This window comes from Rosa rugosa, chromosome 6 (assembly GCF_958449725.1).
Source record: "Rosa rugosa chromosome 6, drRosRugo1.1, whole genome shotgun sequence".
NCBI lineage: Eukaryota > Viridiplantae > Streptophyta > Magnoliopsida > Rosales > Rosaceae > Rosa > Rosa rugosa.
In genome coordinates, this window is record NC_084825.1 from 36,896,899 (window position 1) to 36,907,030 (window position 10,132).

The window sequence follows — 10,132 nt, forward strand, 5'->3', positions numbered from 1 at the left end:
GACCTCGAAAGGCCTGGATATGCGGTGTCATATCCAAATGTTAATTAATGGATCACGAACTCATGGAGGAAGAGGTAGAGGCCTTCCATTCCTTGTACGAGAGGCTATTCTCATACATGGTGGAAAAAGAGGCCTATGATCGAGTCGCGACCTTAGAAATTGTAAATGAAGAGGTCACGGACCAAGAAGAGGAGGAAGAAGAGATTCAGCTTGCTCCAGCGGCATTAGATGACACACCTCCGAAGGTTAGGGACCCTACTAAAGAGGCCTATATGGAAACAGTCAAGCCAATACAAGTGGCTTTGGAGCAACAACATTATAAGAGGAGTGCTGATTCAAGACCTCTTTAGTCAAGACGAGGACCTTTGACTTCGAGGTCTGGGGGGCAATGTTTGGACCCAAAATGAACATTTTGGCCTGACAAGGCGTGTCTTGGAGAAATTGAGCCAATGTCAGTGGCTCAAGCTATATATTGTCGACAAGCTCGAAATATATATTTAGAGGCTAAATAAAGCCTACTATGGAAGTATGACAAGTCAACTTTAGCATATTTTCCTACTTCGGTTAGGAAAAACCGAGCTAGACAAGGAAGGAGGGGTGGCAGACTAACCAAATGAAATCGAAATGTGCTGAAACTTTCCATATCCATTCTAGACAGCCCAAGGATCATTTCTTATGAAGAGTGCAAGAGCTTTTTTTGAGTGGAAGGCCTTCAAACAATCAGCCCAATTTTCTACAGAAGCAAAACTGGAAAACTGGACCTGTAAGAGGTCCAGCAGCATTTTCGGCCCAACCACATGGAAGAAAGCTCTGAAATTTGGTCAGCATGATCTAGATTCATAGTGGAACATTTTTTATGAAGACATCATGACCAGAATCTGAATTTCTGATGGAGATATACATGAAGGAATAAAGGAGCCGAAAGTGCTTCCTTATCTCCCAAATTCATCATTCATATTAGTGCTCCACCTCCATCTCCACCTCCCTTATCTCCCAAATTCATCATTCCTATTAGTGCTCCACCTACACCTCCACCTCCCTTATCTCCAATTAGTGCTCCACTTTCATTTGTTTAATGCCAAAGTAGTTGGCATGGTAGCCTATAAATAGAGGTTACATTGAAACACAATTCACACATTCACATTCAACAACAACATCTCTAAGATGATCTAAGTTCTCTCTAGAGCAAACCTCTCTAAGAGCAACTCCTCTCCTTCTCTTTCTCTTACCGGTGATCATACTCCTAGTCCTAGTCTTCTCAGAAGCCGACTTTCAGTGCCACCAAACCCTCTGTCAACGTGCTTCGGTCCTAGTCTCCTCGGGAGCCGACGGTAGTGCCGCGACCACAACGGTTACAGAACCAGTCAATCAAGGGTAACGCCCTAGCAACCCAGCCAAGCTAAAGTCACGCTTTAGCAAGATCTCAACATTTCCCGGTGATGTCGCTCTGCTCGATCTACAATATTGAGTATCGATTGTGTTAACAAGAAGAAACTTCAGCAAAGTCCTCACCACGAGGCAGAAAGAATCCCACGACGAGGTTGGTGCTCTCCTCGTCTACAATCGCTTGAAAAGAAGTCAGGTCAAGGGACATCCCCGACGACCGCACCCGAACGGTGCTGGCACGCCCGCGCAGAAAAGAGACTGTTGACCTGTCACGCCCCCAAATCCAAGGCCAATATTGTACTGAAATATGGCTCGTGAATTTGTGACGTGAGTCAAAACAAATACAATTTTCTTCTTGAATAAATCAACAAGAAGTAAAAGAAAATATATACATGTTTGAATAGTACTTTTATTAGAAAACTAATATCGGTAATATATTTACATAACCAAAGTTAAGCAAAATTCGAATCAGTACAGGTATTCACTAGAAATAGTAGTAGAAAAATATTATTTTATCTAGTAGGTTCATCCCGTTTCCCCAAGCATCTACTCAATACCTGAAAACAAGAAGGTGTAGCATCATGAGCAACACAAGCCCAGTAAGTACACAACTTACATTCTTATATTAATGTATCTTATAAGAAATCAAAACTGAACAACCAAGTTAAAATGTACTAAGAACCATTTAAGTTCATACGAATTCTTAAATATGTATATATATATACACACAATACACACACACATATATACAAATATATTCATTCGTGTGAATGGTTTGGTAATAAATCACATAGTCACATATTCTTATCAAACCAACAAATATTGTAGCATTAGTATGTGAAATAACATTAAAGCAACACATGCTTGATTTTCTTTTTACTAACACCTTCACATATTAAAAATATATCATAGATAGATATTTGATCAAAATAACATAAGTACACTTCTCTTTTTAGTGAATTTTCAGATTAACTGGTAACAAATCACAAATCCACGTGTTAGGGTCCGACGTACTATACCCAAAACACGGGAAAACCAGGTTGACTGGTAACAAATCATAAATCCACGTACTAGGGACCGACGTACTATTCCCAAAGTACGGGTAAGCCGCAGCATACCAAGGACACAACCAAGGCATGTATACTCAAAGTAAGCACCCTTCCTAAGAGTATAATAGTGCACTATCTGAAGGGACTAGGGCCCACAGCTTAACAACCACGAAGCATAACCACGAAGCACCAAAACACATTTACCAGTAATTCACTTAAGCACGGGGTTGTTGTAATCACCCGGCTTCATAATTGTACTTTTCAGACATAATCAAATTCACAACATACAATCTTTATAAATTATAGATCGTAATATATGTATATGTACACACACATATAGATACATATACTTAGGAATAATCTCATATGAGAACATGTATAACATAATTGTATATCACAAATAAGTATCTTAGACATAATCAAATTCACAACATACAATCTTTATAAATTATAGATCGTAATATATGTATATGTACACACACATATAGATACATATACTTAGGAATAATCTCATATGAAAACATGTATAACATAATTGTATATCACAAATAAGTATCTTAGACATAATCAAATTCACAACATACAATCTTTATAAATTATAGATCGTAATATATGTATATGTACACACACATATAGATACATATACTTAGGAATAATCTCATATGAAAACATGTATAACATAATTGTATATCACAAATAAGTAAATTCACTAGCAAACAACATAATTAAAAAGAAGTTTATACATAATTGAAATAAGGTAAAATAGGTAATAATAAAGCACAAGCATTAAATAAGTAACTATAAACAATTTAACAAAATTATATTATAGTTAGTATTTCAGTCCTTATGTCCAAATCCATTGAAGTTCATCAATCATGTTCATGTTTCTCCGATTAGAGTCATCAAACTTCAAGATGTGTTATGTTGTCCATCACAAGTCCGAATTAGTCAAATGAGTACACCATTTCAAAGGGTTTTTCACAAGGAATCTAATGGAATAAGTCATGTAATCCTGTTCGAAGTCACATAGTCCAGAAATGGTGAAGAACCATAACAGTACAGAAACCGATATTTTTGATACTGCCCTTTGATGTTTAAATCTTTACGTTCTGTGTATTTTACCATTAATTCTCAAACTCTCCAGATCACAAGTAGAGGTCTTAAGCTTCAAATTGATATAAAGTTTGTAGAAATCGGATAAGAAATGAGAGAGATATGAATTTTTGAAGTTGTGATGGCTGTATGAGATTTCCAGCGAGTTTAAAAGTTGAAAACTTTGATTAGCCATAACTTCTTCATTTCTTAACCTTTTTGAGTGATTCAAAAGCCTAAATTGAAGAACTTTTGATGAGGAATTTAATACTGTAATTAGTTTTGACAAAACAGAATTTGTTATATACGAAAATACGAGTTTGCAGCAAAGCAGATCCTTTTCCATTTTATCATTGATTATGCAATTTGATAAATCTTAAAGACAAAAGAATATAGAAATGTAATCATGTACTTACTTAAGGAAATCAGAAGGTGAGGTGAAGATTTTGGTCTTGAAATCAAGCTTGGACTTCTTTCACAAAAGGAAACTTCTTAAGGGAAATAGGATGAAGGATTTGTGTGAGGAACTTTTAGTTGGGTTTTCTCTTCAACTAAGGGAGTTTTTGATCAAATTTTGCATTTGATTGTTAAGCTTGTAGGAAAATATGATAGAGATCATGTGTTTATATAGGCTAGAATTAGGCTTAAAGAAAAATAAAATAAAATGAGTGACTAATAATATAAGGTAAGTGGCTAATCCACTAGATAGGTTAAATGATTAAAAGGAAAAGTAAAAGAAAAAAAAGTAATAAAAGAAAGAAAGCATAAATCAGCTTGCTAATTATATATATATATATATATAGATATATATATATATATATATATATATATATATATATGTATGTATGTATGTATGTACACACACATCCATATGCACATTTACCCAATTAATAAGTAAAGAACTTTAGTGCTTTCTTAAGGTAAAAATAGCAATAATTAGTACTAAAATGACATGCATCACAAAAATAATATAGATAATAGTATTGAGCTCAATGATAAATATCGAGTGTACACAAGAAATACGAACTAAGGTATTTTGATAAGTTTACTAGAAGTCTAGTATTAAAAAAATTACATATCTTCTCAGTGCGGTATGTGATGATATTGATTTCTAAAAAGAAAAATACTCAAAACAAAGTAAGACTTTTCGAATATAACTAATAATATAGTGTTCTATAGTTGACACTAATTTTCGGGTTATTACAGTCTACCAACCTTAAAAGAAAATTCGTCCTCGAATTTTACATAGGTTTCTCAAACAAAAGAAATCACCAAAAGTATTTGTATATTTACATTCCCCTCGAATGAAAAATGAAGTCCACCTGGTGAGCAAAACTTCCCCTTAAACCAATATTGTTTGGTGTGCAAACTCTTTCTCTAAATAGAAGTCAAGTGTCATTACCAAGGTATCTATCTTTCAAGGATACATGGTTTGTGAGTTCTCATCTTAAGCTCAAATTATTGGTTAGGCTATATACTTAAATCTTGAATGATCTACCCATAGTAGTCGAGAAGCTAAACTTCCATCTTTTTAATATTCTAAGAGGTTGAAAATTTCGTTAGCCTAAAGCATTAGGTCAAGATGTTGCAATGTAGCTAGCTAGGTTTTGGATTCTGCATATCAACCAAACAAGTTCTCTCCTCCTTGCTGACACTGTGGCAACACCATAAATGGGTTTATCTCTCTTCATCAATGTTGTTCAAATCTATCTCAAATAAAAGTTTCATCAAGTAGTTCCAACTGAAAACATTCAACTGAACAAATCTTATATCTAAGAACTTTTCACCAAGCATATTGTATCTATTGGTTCGATTCCTTAGGTTGTAGAGAATACAAATCGATCTATAAGTAATGGGTAAATACTAAGCTTATCTTCATGGTGGTAGTATACAAGTACGAGGGTACTAGAAATACTGAACTTTCAGGACCACATTATTGGAAGGGTTGAGACCTAAAATATATTCATCAATAATCTGGACAAGGTAATTAACCGCTTGTAAGGCTTTGCATAAAACATTGCATGTAAGGCATTGCAAAAATTCTAGTGACAAGCATGCTTAACTTATTTATGGCTCTAACTCTCTTACTCTCATCTGTGTAGGAAACTTCAAGAATAAGGATTCTTCCAAAATTGTACATCAAACATTCTAATTCAAGGAACTTAAGGTAGCCTAGAACAACAGCATCATGAATCTTCAAATCATTCCTACCTTAGATTATATCTTATTAGGTCACACTAAACTTATAAAGGCTACGAAAAGTTACACTGGCCTCAAACAAGTTTATGGATAGTAGCTCACATACTGTTAGGGCTAGAATTTTTGAACATCGAAAGGGAATAATTATTGTTAAAACCTATTCTTAATAATCCAAATAAAATCATGATTCTAAACTTTCAACAAGATCTAGAGTTTCAAGGCGTACCTTTCACCTTTCAGATCAATATCCTTCAATACTTGGGAATATATTTGAGTGTAAGGAATTCTTGTGCATCCAATTGTTTGAGCAATAGTCTTTTACCATAATTGACCAATGCTTAAAGATCTCCCAAATGCACTAGGACCAATATTGCTAGTCTTGTTCACATATATTTTTCACTAAATACTCCTCAAAATTTCTTCTCTCTGTAGCCTACTCAGCAATCGTTTCGACTAATAATTCTAGAGCATTCTAGGAACCACTTAATCTACTATAATAATGAACCCCTTTTTCTTTCTCTCACCAGACTACTCTAAAGATCCGAAATTTTCCTAAAATAAGTTTAACTTCCAAATAAAAGGATCTCTTCAATATCAATTTACCATACGGATATCAAGCTAGCCCTAAACTGTTTCTAGATCCTTGTTAAGCAATTCAACAACTATCTTATATGCTAAGCTCTTTTAGTATCTTGCGAATGCTTAACAATTCTATCAAGGCTTTAGTACTCATACTTCCATAATAGTCACGAGTACATCTAAACGAATCATTTTACTCTACTCATACTAAAGTATATAACTTCTACTCACTGTATACCTAATGTTATCCAAAACAACTTAGTCTCAAAAACTTGTGTCACAAAATCATATGCCAATTACCATATTGACTAAAGCGTATACATGTCATTATCACTGCTTGATCAATACAAAAATTTGAGGGAATGGTTTGGGAGAAGAAGAAATTCAAACAAAGGATCGATCAAAGCAACTAGCCATATTGACTATAATAGTTTGATTAATAGAAGAACATTAGACAAATAATTCTTGATAATTACTCTCTTCTTTTCAATGAAACAAAACCCAAACAAATCACCATGTCATCTTCTAACTTGATAAGGTCAGTATATAAAATATAACTGCAATCAAAGAATAGGGATGCATAATACTCATCGAAGCTTTCGATAGCCTAAAATGCATGTATATGCTTACATATATAGTACCCACCCCATTTATATATTTTCATTTGTAGAAACCAAAACTTAAAAGGAACTTTAGCTTTGATACCAATCTGTCAAGTGATCATTGATAAATTGATACATAAGTAACAAAATTCAAACTAAAACATTAATGATATTAATATGATTCAAACACAAAACTTCAACATGCAACAAACTATATATAAATAAGAATTTATACACAACTTTTACATGCTGAACTATACACATAAATATAACCCTCCCCGTTCTTGTTAAGTTTTAAATTTTTTTTTTTTTTTTTTTTTTTTGGCAAAACTTAAGAGAACGAAAGCTCTGATACCAAACTGTCACGCCCCCAAATCCAAGGCCAATATTGTACTGAAATATGGCTCGTGAATTTGTGACGTGAGTCAAAACAAATACAATTTTCTTCTTGAATAAATCAACAAGAAGTAAAAGAAAATATATACATGTTTGAATAGTACTTTTATTAGAAAACTAATATCGGTAATATATTTACATAACCAAAGTTAAGCAAAATTCGAATCAGTACAGGTATTCACTAGAAATAGTAGTAGAAAAATATTATTTTATCTAGTAGGTTCATCCCGTTTCCCCAAGCATCTACTCAATACCTGAAAACAAGAAGGTGTAGCATCATGAGCAACACAAGCCCAGTAAGTACACAACTTACATTCTTATATTAATGTATCTTATAAGAAATCAAAACTGAACAACCAAGTTAAAATGTACTAAGAACCATTTAAGTTCATACGAATTCTTAAATATGTATATATATATACACACAATACACACACACATATATACAAATATATTCATTCGTGTGAATGGTTTGGTAATAAATCACATAGTCACATATTCTTATCAAACCAACAAATATTGTAGCATTAGTATGTGAAATAACATTAAAGCAACACATGCTTGATTTTCTTTTTACTAACACCTTCACATATTAAAAATATATCATAGATAGATATTTGATCAAAATAACATAAGTACACTTCTCTTTTTAGTGAATTTTCAGATTAACTGGTAACAAATCACAAATCCACGTGTTAGGGTCCGACGTACTATACCCAAAACACGGGAAAACCAGGTTGACTGGTAACAAATCATAAATCCACGTACTAGGGACCGACGTACTATTCCCAAAGTACGGGTAAGCCGCAGCATACCAAGGACACAACCAAGGCATGTATACTCAAAGTAAGCACCCTTCCTAAGAGTATAATAGTGCACTATCTGAAGGGACTAGGGCCCACAGCTTAACAACCACGAAGCATAACCACGAAGCACCAAAACACATTTACCAGTAATTCACTTAAGCACGGGGTTGTTGTAATCACCCGGCTTCATAATTGTACTTTTCAGACATAATCAAATTCACAACATACAATCTTTATAAATTATAGATCGTAATATATGTATATGTACACACACATATAGATACATATACTTAGGAATAATCTCATATGAGAACATGTATAACATAATTGTATATCACAAATAAGTATCTTAGACATAATCAAATTCACAACATACAATCTTTATAAATTATAGATCGTAATATATGTATATGTACACACACATATAGATACATATACTTAGGAATAATCTCATATGAAAACATGTATAACATAATTGTATATCACAAATAAGTATCTTAGACATAATCAAATTCACAACATACAATCTTTATAAATTATAGATCGTAATATATGTATATGTACACACACATATAGATACATATACTTAGGAATAATCTCATATGAAAACATGTATAACATAATTGTATATCACAAATAAGTAAATTCACTAGCAAACAACATAATTAAAAAGAAGTTTATACATAATTGAAATAAGGTAAAATAGGTAATAATAAAGCACAAGCATTAAATAAGTAACTATAAACAATTTAACAAAATTATATTATAGTTAGTATTTCAGTCCTTATGTCCAAATCCATTGAAGTTCATCAATCATGTTCATGTTTCTCCGATTAGAGTCATCAAACTTCAAGATGTGTTATGTTGTCCATCACAAGTCCGAATTAGTCAAATGAGTACACCATTTCAAAGGGTTTTTCACAAGGAATCTAATGGAATAAGTCATGTAATCCTGTTCGAAGTCACATAGTCCAGAAATGGTGAAGAACCATAACAGTACAGAAACCGATATTTTTGATACTGCCCTTTGATGTTTAAATCTTTACGTTCTGTGTATTTTACCATTAATTCTCAAACTCTCCAGATCACAAGTAGAGGTCTTAAGCTTCAAATTGATATAAAGTTTGTAGAAATCGGATAAGAAATGAGAGAGATATGAATTTTTGAAGTTGTGATGGCTGTATGAGATTTCCAGCGAGTTTAAAAGTTGAAAACTTTGATTAGCCATAACTTCTTCATTTCTTAACCTTTTTGAGTGATTCAAAAGCCTAAATTGAAGAACTTTTGATGAGGAATTTAATACTGTAATTAGTTTTGACAAAACAGAATTTGTTATATACGAAAATACGAGTTTGCAGCAAAGCAGATCCTTTTCCATTTTATCATTGATTATGCAATTTGATAAATCTTAAAGACAAAAGAATATAGAAATGTAATCATGTACTTACTTAAGGAAATCAGAAGGTGAGGTGAAGATTTTGGTCTTGAAATCAAGCTTGGACTTCTTTCACAAAAGGAAACTTCTTAAGGGAAATAGGATGAAGGATTTGTGTGAGGAACTTTTAGTTGGGTTTTCTCTTCAACTAAGGGAGTTTTTGATCAAATTTTGCATTTGATTGTTAAGCTTGTAGGAAAATATGATAGAGATCATGTGTTTATATAGGCTAGAATTAGGCTTAAAGAAAAATAAAATAAAATGAGTGACTAATAATATAAGGTAAGTGGCTAATCCACTAGATAGGTTAAATGATTAAAAGGAAAAGTAAAAGAAAAAAAAGTAATAAAAGAAAGAAAGCATAAATCAGCTTGCTAATTATATATATATATATATAGATATATATATATATATATATATATATATATATGTATGTATGTATGTATGTACACACACATCCATATGCACATTTACCCAATTAATAAGTAAAGAACTTTAGTGCTTTCTTAAGGTAAAAATAGCAATAATTAGTACTAAAATGACATGCATCACAAAAATAATATAGATAATAGTATTGAGCTCAATGAT

The 10,132-nt window shown here is 32.6% G+C and overlaps 2 long non-coding RNA genes across 2 annotated transcripts; both read right to left on the reverse strand.

Annotated features, from left to right (window-relative positions):
- Positions 1-1,777: 1,777 nt before the first annotated feature.
- LOC133715557 (uncharacterized) lies at positions 1,778-4,192 on the reverse strand. Its single transcript, XR_009849122.1, has 2 exons — positions 3,944-4,192; positions 1,778-1,943 (listed from the first exon to the last, which is right to left on the reverse strand). It is a non-coding gene; the product is annotated as an uncharacterized LOC133715557 (long non-coding RNA).
- Positions 4,193-7,391: 3,199 nt separating this feature from the next.
- Positions 7,392-9,806, reverse strand: LOC133715558 (uncharacterized). The gene is made up of 2 exons (XR_009849123.1): positions 9,558-9,806; positions 7,392-7,557 (listed from the first exon to the last, which is right to left on the reverse strand). It is a non-coding gene; the product is annotated as an uncharacterized LOC133715558 (long non-coding RNA).
- Between the last annotated feature and the right edge of the window lie 326 nt (positions 9,807-10,132).